Source organism: Oncorhynchus keta, unplaced genomic scaffold (genome assembly GCF_023373465.1).
Source record: "Oncorhynchus keta strain PuntledgeMale-10-30-2019 unplaced genomic scaffold, Oket_V2 Un_contig_21605_pilon_pilon, whole genome shotgun sequence".
Taxonomy (NCBI): Eukaryota; Metazoa; Chordata; class Actinopteri; order Salmoniformes; family Salmonidae; genus Oncorhynchus; species Oncorhynchus keta.
The window spans coordinates 77,647-88,079 of NW_026282524.1; the positions used below are offsets into that span (position 1 = coordinate 77,647).

Here is a 10,433-nt window from a genome sequence, read left to right on the forward strand (position 1 = left end):
AAGGAGTGACAGAGGATGCGTTTAGGCTAAATGGCATCTTATTCCCAGAAGTACAGGCTACTTTTGACCAGAGCTCTAAATGCAGGCTAGGCAGCGACAGAATGCAGTCTAAGCAGTGACAGAATGCAGACTGAGCAGTAACAGAATGCAGGCTAAGCAGTGACAGAATGCAGGCTAAGCAGTGACAGAATGCAGGCTAAGCAGTGACAGAATGCAGGCTAAGCAGTGACAGAATGCAGGCTAAGCAGTGACAGAATGCAGGCTAAGCAGTGACAGAATGCAGGCTAAGCAGTGACAGAATGCAGGCTAGGCAGTGACAGAATGCAGGCTAAGCAGTGACAGAATGCAGGCTAAGCAGTGACAGAATGCAGGCTAAGCAGTAACAGAATGCAGGCTAAGCAGTGACAGAATGCAGGCTAAGCAGTGACAGAATGCAGGCTAAGCAGTAACAGAATGCAGGCTAAGCAGTGACAGAATGCAGGCTAAGCAGTAACAGAATGCAGGCTAAGCAGTGACAGAATGCAGGCTAAGCAGTGACAGAATGCAGGCTAAGCAGTGACAGAATGCAGGCTAAGCAGTAACAGAATGCAGGCTAAGTAACAGTGACAGACATGCAGGCTAGGCAGTGACAGAATGCAGGCTAGGCAGTGACAGAATGCAGGCTAAGCAGTAACAGAATGTAGGCTAGGCAGTGACAGAATGCAGGCTAAGCAGTGACAGAATGCAGGCTAAGCAGTGACAGAATGCAGGCTAAGCAGTGACAGAATGCAGGCTAAGCAGTGACAGAATGCAGGCTAAGCAGTGACAGAATGCAGGCTAGGCAGTGACAGAATGCAGGCTAAGCAGTGACAGAATGCAGGCTAAGCAGTGACAGAATGCAGGCTAGGCAGTGACAGAATGCAGGCTAAGCAGTGACAGAATGCAGGCTAAGCAGTGACAGAATGCAGGCTAAGCAGTGACAGAATGCAGGCTAGGCAGTGACAGAATGCAGGCTAGGCAGTGACAGAATGCAGGCTAAGCAGTGACAGAATGCAGGCTAAGCAGTGACAGAATGCAGGCTAAGCAGTGACAGAATGCAGGCTAAGCAGTGACAGAATGCAGGCTAAGCAGTGACAGAATGCAGGCTAAGCAGTGACAGAATGCAGGCTAAGTAACAGTGACAGAATGCAGGCTAAGCAGTGACAGAATGCAGGCTAAGCAGTGACAGCAGTAACAGAATGCAGGCTAAGCAGTGACAGAATGCAGGCTAAGCAGTGACAGAATGCAGGCTAAGCAGTGACAGAATGCAGGCAGTGACAGAAGCAGTGACAGAATGCAGGCTAGGCAGTGACAGAATGCAGTCTAAGCAGTGACAGAATGCAGGCTAAGCAGAATGCGACAGAATGCAGGCTAAGCAGTGACAGAATGCAGGCTAGGCAGTGACAGAATGCAGGCTAAGCAGTGACAGAATGCAGGCTAAGCAGTGACAGAATGCAGGCTAAGCAGTGACAGAATGCAGGCTAAGCAGTAACAGAATGCAGGCTAAGCAGTGACAGAATGCAGGCTAAGCAGTAACAGAATGCAGGCTAAGCAGTGACAGAATGCAGGCTAAGCAGTGACAGAATGCAGGCTAAGCAGTGACAGAATGCAGGCTAAGCAGTGACAGAATGCAGGCTAAGCAGTGACAGAATGCAGGCTAGCAGTGCAGTGACAGAATGCAGGCTAAGTGCAGTGACAGAATGCAGGCTAAGCAGTGACAGAATGCAGGCTAGGCAGTGACAGAATGCAGGCTGACAGAATGCAGTGACAGAATGCAGGCTAAGCAGTGACAGAATGCAGGCTAAGCAGTAACAGAATGCAGGCTAAGCAGTGACAGAATGCAGGCGAGCAGTGCAGTGCAGGACAGAATGCAGGCTAAGCAGTGACAGAATGCAGGCTAAGCAGTAACAGAATGCAGGTAAGCAGTAACAGAATGCAGGCTAAGCAGTGACAGAATGCAGGCTAAGCAGGCAGTGACAGAATGCAGGCTAGGCAGTGACAGAATGCAGGCTAAGCAGTGACAGAATGCAGGCTAGCAGTGACAGAATGCAGGCTAAGCAGTGACAGAATGCAGGCTAAGCAGTGACAGAATGCAGGCTAAGCAGTGACAGAATGCAGGCTAAGCAGTAACAGAATGCAGGCTGACAGAAGGCAAAGGTGTGACACAGAATGCAGGCTAAGCAGTGACAGAAGCAGGTAACAGAATGCAGGCTAAGCAGTGACAGAATGCAGGCTAAGCAGTAACAGAATGCAGGCTAAGCAGTAACAGAATGCAGGCTAAGCAGTGACAGAATGCAGGCTAAGCAGAATGCAGGTGACAGAATGCAGGCTAAGCAGTAACAGAATGCAGGCTAAGCAGTAACAGAATGCAGGCTAAGCAGTAACAGAATGCAGGCTAAGCAGTGACAGAATGCAGGCTAAGCAGCGACAGAATGCAGGCTAGGCAGCGACAGAATGCAGGCTAAGCAGTAACAGAATGCAGGCTAGGCAGCGACAGAATGCAGGCTAAGCAGTGACAGAATGCAGGCTAAGCAGTGACAGAATGCAGGCTAAGCAGTGACAGAATGCAGGCTAAGCAGTGACAGAATGCAGGCTAAGCAGTGACAGAATGCAGGCTAAGCAGTAACAGAATGCAGGCTAAGCAGTGACAGAATGCAGGCTAAGCAGTGACAGAATGCAGCTAAGCAATGCAGGCTAGGCAGTGACAGAATGCAGGCTAGGCAGTAACAGAATGCAGGCTAAGCAGTGACAGAATGCAGGCTAAGCAGTGACAGAATGCAGGCTAGGCAGTGACAGAATGCAGGCTAGGCAGTGACAGAATGCAGGCTAAGCAGTGACAGAATGCAGGCTAAGCAGTGACAGAATGCAGGCTAAGCAGTGACAGAATGCAGGCTAAGCAGTGACAGAATGCAGGCTAAGCAGTGACAGAATGCAGGCTAGGCAGTGACAGAATGCTAAGCAGCAGTGGAGTGTTCAAAGCCATGCATGGATGGTGAAGGGACAGCAGACGAGCAGTGCTTACTTTGTGGCCCGTATAAACTGGCACCAAGCTGCGACAATTGACCTGACGACGATGGGGATGGAGATGCCAGCATCTGGAAGACAGGAAGCAGGAAATGCATGTTAGTGGAGATTCACTCACTTCTCTTCCAGGTCACTTACAAGCAAAGGAAACTGGTAGGGTTTTTTTAAGTCAAAAGATCTTTTCCATTCACTTTACAAAGAAAGTAATCTGTTTTGTGGGATCAAATGGTATCTAATGTTAAACAAGCAGGGCTCCCTTATGCTGCTCTTGTACAGGCTACATCACCTACACTCAGTCAGACCAGACCAATTGGCTCTACTAGATGGAAGACAGCGTAGCGTGTGTGGCTTTGTGTGGGCTAGCGATTTGCTGATGTCAGCGTTGTGAACAGAGTGCCCCATGGTGGCGGTGTTATGGTATGAGCAGGCATATGGTAAGGACAACGACCACAATAGCATTTTATTGATGGCAATTTGAATGCACAGAGATACCGTGACGAGATCCTGAGGCCCATTGTCGTGACATTCATCCACCTCCATCACCTCATGTTTCAGCATGATGAGATCCTGAGGCCCAGTGTCGTGTCATTCATCCACCTCCATCACCTCATGTTTCAGCATGATGAGATCCTGAGGCCCAGTGTCGTGACATTCATCCACCTCCATCACCTCATGTTTCAGCATGATGAGATCCTGAGGCCCAGTGTCGTGTCATTCATCCACCTCCATCACCTCATGTTTCAGCATGATGAGATCCTGAGGCCCAGTGTCGTGACCTGCATCACCTCATGTTTCAGCATGATGAGATCCTGAGGCCCAGTGTCGTGTCATTCATCCACCTCCATCACCTCATGTTTCAGCATGATGAGATCCTGAGGTCCAGTGTCGTGTCATTCATCCACCTCCATCACCTCATGTTTCAGCATGATGAGATCCTGAGGCCCAGTGTCGTGTCATTCATCCACCTCCATCACCTCATGTTTCAGCATGATGAGATCCTGAGGTCCAGTGTCGTGTCATTCATCCACCTCCATCACCTCATGTTTCAGCATGATGAGATCCTGAGGCCCAGTGTCGTGTCATTCATCCACCTCCATCACCTCATGTTTCAGCATGATGAGATCCTGAGTCCAGTGTCGTGTCATTCATCCACCTCCATCACCTCATGTTTCAGCATGATGAGATCCTGAGGCCCAGTGTCGTGTCATTCATCCACCTCCATCACCTCATGTTTCAGCATGATGAGATCCTGAGGTCCAGTGTCGTGTCATTCATCCACCTCCATCACCTCATGTTTCAGCATGATGAGATCCTGAGGCCCAGTGTCGTGTCATTCATCCACCTCCATCACCTCATGTTTCAGCATGATGAGATCCTGAGGCCCAGTGTCGTGTCATTCATCCACCTCCATCACCTCATGTTTCAGCATGATGAGATCCTGAGGCCCAGTGTCGTGTCATTCATCCACCTCCATCACCTCATGTTTCAGCATGATGAGATCCTGAGGCCCAGTGTCGTGTCATTCATCCACCTCCATCACCTCATGTTTCAGCATGATGAGATCCTGAGGCCCAGTGTCGTGTCATTCATCCACCTCCATCACCTCATGTTTCAGCATGATGAGATCCTGAGGCCCAGTGTCGTGTCATTCATCCACCTCCATCACCTCATGTTTCAGCATGATAACGCACGGCCCCATGTCGCAAGGACCTGTACACAATTCCTGGAAGCTGAAAACGGCCTGCATACTCAGACATGTGACCCATTCAGCATGTTTGGGATGCTCTGGATCGACATGTACGACAGCGTGTTCCAGTTCCCGCCATTGAAGAGGAGTGGGACAACATTCTACAGGCCACTATCAACGGTCTGATGTGTTGCTCTGCATGGAGAAAGCGCTGGTCACACCAGATATACTGCCTGCTTCTCTGATCCAGGCCCCTAACTATGATTTACTGTATTTATGACCAGATGAATATCTGTATTCTCAGTCATGTGAAACCCATAGATTAGGACCCGATGAACTTATTTTCAATTGACTGGTTTCCTTATTATGAATTGTAACGTCAGAAATATTTTGGAAATAGTTCCATGTTGCATTTATTTTTGTTCAGTGAATAGGGCATGGTTGGCTGTCATCAGGTAAAGGTGTATATGGTTGGCTGTCATCGGGTAAAGGTGTATATGGTTGGCTGTCATCGGGTAAAGGTGTATATGGTTAGCTGTCATCGGGTAAAGGTGTATATGGTTGGCTGTCATCGGGTAAAGGTGTATATGGTTGGCTGTCATCGGGTAAAGGTGTATATGGTTGGCTGTCATCGGGTAAAGGTGTATATGGTTGGCTGTCATCGGGTAAAGGTGTATATGGTTGGCTGTCATCGGGTAAAGGTGTATATGGTTGGCTGTCATCGGGTAAAGGTGTATATGGTTGGCTGTCATCGGGTAAAGGTGTATATGGTTGGCTGTCATCGGGTAAAGGTGTATATGGTTGGCTGTCATCGGGTAAAGGTGTATATGGTTGGCTGTCATCGGGTAAAGGTGTATATGGTTGGCTGTCATCGGGTAAAGGTGTATATGGTTGGCTGTCATCGGGTAAAGGTGTATATGGTTGGCTGTCATCAGGTAAAGGTGTATATGGTTGGCTGTCATCGGGTAAAGGTGTATATGGTTGGCTGTCATCAGGTAAAGGTGTATATGGTTGGCTGTCATCAGGTAAAGGTGTATATGGTTGGCTGTCATCAGGTAAAGGTGTATATGGTTGGCTGTCATCAGGTAAAGGTGTATATGGTTGGCTGTCATCAGGTAAAGGTGTATATGGTTGGCTGTCATCAGGTAAAGGTGTATATGGTTGGCTGTCATCAGGTAAAGGTGTATATGGTTGGCTGTCATCAGGTATAGGTGTATATGGTTGGCTGTCATCAGTCTTCAGGTAAAGGTGTATATGGTTGGCTGTCATCAGTCATCAGGTAAAGGTGTATATGGTTGGCTGTCATCAGGTAAAGGTGTATATGGTTGGCTGTCATCAGGTAAAGGTGTATATGGTTGGCTGTCATCAGGTAAAGGTGTATATGGTTGGCTGTCATCAGGTAAAGGTGTATATGGTTGGCTGTCATCAGGTAAAGGTGTATATGGTTGGCTGTCATCAGGTAAAGATGTATATGGTTGGCTGTCATCAGGTAAAGATGTATATGGTTGGCTGGCTGTCATCAGGTAAAGATGTATATGGTTGGCTGTCATCAGGTAAAGCTGTATATGGTTGGCTGTCATCAAGTAAAGGTGTATATGGTTGGCTGTCATCAGTCATCAGGTAAAGCTGTATATGGTTGGCTGTCATCTGGTAAAGGTGTATATGGTTGGTTGTCATCAGTCATCAGGTAAAGGTGTATATGGTTGGGTGTCATCAGGTAAAGCTGTATATGGTTGGCTGTCATCAGGTAAAGGTGTATATGGTTGGCTGTCATCAGTCATCAGGTAAAGATGTATATGGTTGGCTGTCATCAGGTAAAGGTGTATATGGTTGGCTGTCATCAGGTAAAGCTCTTTATGGTTGGCTGTCATCAGGTAAAGGTGTATATGGTTAAGGTGTATATGGTTGGCTGTCATCAGTCATCAGGTAAAGGTGTATATGGTTGGCTGTCATCAGTCATCAAAGCTGTATATGGTTGGCTGTCATCAGGTAAAGGTGTATATGGTTGGCTGTCATCAGTCATCAGGTAAAGGTGTATATGGTTGGCTGTCATCAGTCATCAGGTAAAGGTGTATATGGTTGGCTGTCATCAGTCATCAGGTAAAGGTGTATATGGTTGGCTGTCATCAGTCATCAGGTAAAGGTGTATATGGTTGGCTGTCATCAGGTAAAGGTGTATATGGTTGGCTGTCATCAGTCATCAGGTAAAGCTGTATATGGTTGGCTGTCATCAGGTAAAGGTGTATATGGTTGGTTGTCATCAGTCATCAGGTAAAGGTGTATATGGTTGGGTGTCATCAGGTAAAGCTGTATATGGTTGGCTGTCATCATGTAAAGGTGTATATGGTTGGCTGTCATCAGGTAAAGCTGTATATGGTTGGCAGTCATCAGTCATCAGGTAAAGGTGTATATGGTTGGCTGTCATCAGGTAAAGCTGTATATGGTTGCAGTCATCAGTCATCAGGTAAAGGTGTATATGGTTGGCTGTCATCAGGTAAAGGTGTATATGGTTGGCTGTCATCAAGTAAAGTTGTATATGGTTGGTCATCAGTCATCAGGTAAAGGTGTATATGGTTGGCTGTCATCAGGTAAAGCTGTATATGGATGGCTGTCATCCGTCATCAGATAAAGCTATATATGGTTGGCTGTGGTTGGCTGTCATCAGTCAAGGTAAAGGTGTATATGGTTGGCTGTCATCAGGTAAAGGTGTATATGGTTGGCTGTCATCAGGTAAAGGTGTATATGGTTGGCTGTCATCAGGTAAAGCTGTATATGATTGGCTGTCATCAGATAAAGCTATATATGGTTCATCAGATAAAGCTGTATATGGTTGGCTGTCATCAGATAAAGGTGTATATGGTTGGCTGTCATCAGGTAAAACTCTATATGGTTGGCTGTCATCAGGTAAAGGTGTATATGGTTGGCTGTCATCAGGTAAAGGTGTATATGGTTGGCTGTCATCAGGTAAAGGTGTATATGGTTGGCTGTCATCAGGTAAAGGTGTATATGGTTGGCTGTCATCAGGTAAAGGTGTATATGGTTGGTTGTCATCAGGTAAAGGTGTATATGGTTGGCTGTCAGTCATCAGGTAAAGGTGTATATGGTTGGCTGTCATCAGGTAAAGGTGTATATGGTTGGCTGTCATCAGGTAAAGGTGTATATGGTTGGCTGTCATCAGGTAAAGGTGTATATGGTTGGCTGTCATCAGGTAAAGGTGTATATGGTTGGCTGTCATCAGGTAAAGCTGTATATGGTTGGCTGTCATCAGGTAAAGCTGTATATGGTTGGCTGTCATCAGGTAAAGGTGTATATGGTTGGCTGTCATCAGGTAAAGGTATATAAAGGTGTATATGGTTGGCTGTCATCAGTCATCAGGTAAAGCTGTATATGGTTGGTCTGTCATCAGGTAAAGGTGTATATGGTTGGCTGTCATCAGGTAAAGGTGTATATGGTTGGCTGTCATCAGTCATCAGGTAAAGGTGTATATGGTTGGCTGTCATCAGTCATCAGGTAAAGCTGTATATGGTTGGCTGTCATCAGGTAAAGCTGTATATGGTTGGCTGTCATCAGGTAAAGGTGTATATGGTTGGCTGTCATCAGTCATCAGGTAAAGCTGTATATGGTTGGCTGTCATCAGGTAAAGGTGTATATATGGTTGGTAAAGGTGTCATGGTTCAGTCATCAGGTAAAGCTGTATATGGTTGGCTGTCATCAGGTAAAGGTGTATATGGTTGGCTGTCATCATGGTTGGCTGTCATCAGGTAAAGCTGTATATGGTTGGCTGTCATCAGGTAAAGGTGTATATGGTTGGCTGTCATCAGTCATCAGGTCATCAGGTAAAGGTGTATATGGTTGGCTGTCATCAGGTAAAACTGTATATGGTTGGCTGTCATCAGTCATCAGGTAAAGGTGTATATGGTTGGCTGTCATCAGGTAAAGGTGTATATGGTTGGCTGTCATCTGTCATCAAAGTTGTATATGGTTGGCTGTCATCAGGTAAAGGTGTATATGGTTGGCTGTCATCAGTCATCAGGTAAAGGTGTATATGGTTGGCTGTCATCAGGTAAAGGTGTATATGGTTGGCTGTCATCAGGTAAAGCTGTATATGATTGGCTGTCATGTCATCAGGTAAAGGTGTATATGGTTGGCTGTCATCAGTCATCAGGTAAAGGTGTATATGGTTGGCTGTCATCAGGTAAAGGTGTATATGGTTGGCTGTCATCAGGTAAAGGTGTATATGGTTGGCTGTCATCAGGTAAAGGTGTATATGGTTGGCTGTCATCAGGTAAAGGTGTATATGGTTGGTCATCAGTCATCAGGTAAAGGTGTATATGGTTGGCTGTCATCAGGTAAAGGTGTATATGGTTGGCTGTCATCAGGTAAAGGTGTATATGGTTGGCTGTCATCAGGTAAAGGTGTATATGGTTGGCTGTCATCAGGTAAAGGTGTATATGGTTGGTCTGTCATCAGGTAAAGGTGTATATGGTTGGCTGTCATCAGGTAAAGGTGTATATGGTTGGCTGTCATCAGGTAAAGGTGTATATGGTTGGCTGTCATCAGGTAAAGGTGTATATGGTTGGCTGTCATCAGGTAAAGGTGTATATGGTTGGCTGTCATCAGGTAAAGGTGTATATGGTTGGCTGTCATCAGGTAAAGCTGTCATCAGGTAAAGGTGTATATGGTTGGTCTGTCATCAGGTAAAGGTGTATATGGTTGGCTGTCATCAGGTAAAGGTGTATATGGTTGGCTGTCATCAGGTAAAGGTGTATATGGTTGGCTGTCATCAGGTAAAGGTGTATATGGTTGGCTGTCATCAGGTAAAGGTGTATATGGTTGGCTGTCATCAGGTAAAGGTGTATATGGTTGGCTGTCATCAGGTAAAGATGTATATGGTTGGGCTGTCATCAGGTAAAGATGTATATGGTTGGGCTGTCATCAGGTAAAGGTGTATATGGTTGGCTGTCATCAGGTAAAGGTGTATATGGTTGGCTGTCATCAGTCATCAGGTAAAGCTGTATATGGTTGGCTGTCATCAGGTAAAGGTGTATATGGTTGGCTGTCTCAGTCATCAGGTAAAGGTGTATATGGTTGGCTGTCATCAGTCATCAGGTAAAGGTGTATATGGTTGGCTGTCATCAGGTAAAGGTGTATATGGTTGGCTGTCATCAGTAAAGGTGTATATGGTTGGCTGTCATCAGGTAAAGGTGTATATGGTTGGCTGTCATCAGGTAAAGGTGTATATGGTTGGCTGTCATCAGGTAAAGGTGTATATGGTTGGCTGTCATCAGGTAAAGCTCTTTATGGTTGGCTGTCATCAGGTAAAGGTGTATATGGTTAAGGTGTATATGGTTGGCTGTCATCAGTCATCAGGTAAAGGTGTATATGGTTGGCTGTCATCAGGTCATCAGGTAAAGTGTATATGGTTGGCTGTCATCAGGTAAAGGTGTATATGGTTGCTGTCATCAGTCATCAGGTAAAGGTGTATATGGTTGGCTGTCATCAGTCATCAGGTAAAGGTGTATATGGTTGGCTGTCATCAGTCATCAGGTAAAGGTGTATATGGTTGGCTGTCATCAGTCATCAGGTAAAGTGTATATGGTTGGCTGTCATCAGGTAAAGGTGTATATGGTTGGCTGTCATCAGTCATCAGGTAAAGCTGTATATGGTTGGCTGTCATCAGGTAAAGGTGTATATGGTTGGTTGT

The 10,433-nt window shown here is 46.1% G+C and overlaps 2 long non-coding RNA genes across 5 annotated transcripts; one reads left to right on the forward strand and one right to left on the reverse strand.

Moving 5' to 3' along the window:
• Nucleotides 1–3,516: 3,516 nt before the first annotated feature.
• Nucleotides 3,517–4,544, reverse strand: LOC127921185 (uncharacterized). 4 transcript variants are annotated; one of them, XR_008108314.1, is made up of 4 exons: nucleotides 4,322–4,544; nucleotides 4,196–4,258; nucleotides 3,828–4,133; nucleotides 3,517–3,774 (listed from the first exon to the last, which is right to left on the reverse strand). It is a non-coding gene; the product is annotated as an uncharacterized LOC127921185 (long non-coding RNA). The 4 variants fall into 4 exon arrangements; XR_008108313.1 differs by lacking the exon at nucleotides 4,196–4,258; XR_008108311.1 differs by having other exon boundaries at nucleotides 4,196–4,544.
• Nucleotides 4,545–5,129: 585 nt separating this feature from the next.
• On the forward strand, nucleotides 5,130–10,105 carry LOC127921186 (uncharacterized). The gene is made up of 4 exons (XR_008108315.1): nucleotides 5,130–5,250; nucleotides 5,281–5,634; nucleotides 5,665–6,218; nucleotides 9,988–10,105. It is a non-coding gene; the product is annotated as an uncharacterized LOC127921186 (long non-coding RNA).
• The last annotated feature ends 328 nt before the right edge of the window (nucleotides 10,106–10,433 follow it).